We start from the raw sequence: 1,300 nt of genomic DNA, 5'->3' as shown, positions 1-1,300 counted from the left end.
TAGCGTCGAAGTGAAAGCATATCAAACATAATATCTTTTGACTGAGTCTGCGTTAATGGCTATGTCAGCCACCTTTCCTTCTATATCGGACAACTGCAAAGCTCCTTTTGACAACACTTGTTTGATAACATAAGGGCCCTGCCAATTTGGGGCGAATTTTCCCCCCGCTTCTTCTTGGTGCAGAAGGATGCGTTTCACAACAAGTTGGCCCACCTCAAAATTTCTTGGACACACCTTTTTGTTGTAAGTGCTAGCCATCCTTTGCTGGTATAACTGGCCAAAGCAAACCGCCGTCAACCGCTTTTCATCGATTAACGACAATGTTCTAGTCTAGACGTGACCCATTCGGGTGTCAATCTCTCGCTTCAACAATGATTCGAAGAGAGGATTTCTACTTCTTTGGTATGACTGCGAGTTCCCATAAACCAATAAGTAAGGAGTTGTGCCAACAGACGTGCAGATAGTTGTGCGGTACCCTAAAAGAGCAAAAGGCAATTTCTCGTGCCATTGCCTGGATCCTGGCACCATCTTCCTAAGGATCTTCTTAATGTTTTTGTTTGCAGCTTCAACAGCTCTATTGGCTTTGGGCCGATAAGGGGTAGAGTTGTGATGCATAATTTTAAATTGCTCGCATACCTCCTTCATGAGATGACTATTAAGATTGGTTGCATTATCCGTGATAATGGTCTTTGGTATACCAAAACGACATATGATGTTAGAATGAACAAAGTCTACAATTTGCTTTCTTGGTGATTTTGAATGTAAACGTGCTTTCTACCCATTTGGTGAAGTAGTCAATGGCAACTAGAATGAATGCATGCCCGTTAGAAGATTTTGGCTCAATTGGCCCAATAACATCTATCCCCCAAGCTACGAAAGGCCAAGGAGCGGACGTAGGGTGCGGCTCGAAGGGCGGGTTGTCACGACCCAACCCCGGTGGGCGCGGATGGGTGTCCTTGGACACCCATACGTACTACTACCTATTCGATATACCAAATAGCTAATGCGCTTAACATATTTAAAACCATACGGATATAAGGTGCATCGCTCGAACATACATATACGTATATACATACGAAACCCGTACGAAGCCGTTAAGGCTATTATATCGATAAAGTCGCAAACTCGCACATACTTTCACCGAACGGTGACAACCCGTATCCCACAAACACGTCTACGAGGCCTCCTCTAACATACGAGAGCGAGAATCGAGAAGACGGACGAGGCCCCGTCGTACCCAAATGATCATATATATATACAAAACATAGATCCCGACGGAAAATATATATACAAAAGTGTT

The sequence above is a fragment of the Lycium ferocissimum genome, chromosome 8, assembly GCF_029784015.1.
Source record: "Lycium ferocissimum isolate CSIRO_LF1 chromosome 8, AGI_CSIRO_Lferr_CH_V1, whole genome shotgun sequence".
In the NCBI taxonomy this organism is placed as follows: domain Eukaryota; kingdom Viridiplantae; phylum Streptophyta; class Magnoliopsida; order Solanales; family Solanaceae; genus Lycium; species Lycium ferocissimum.
This window is presented reverse-complemented; position numbering follows the sequence as displayed.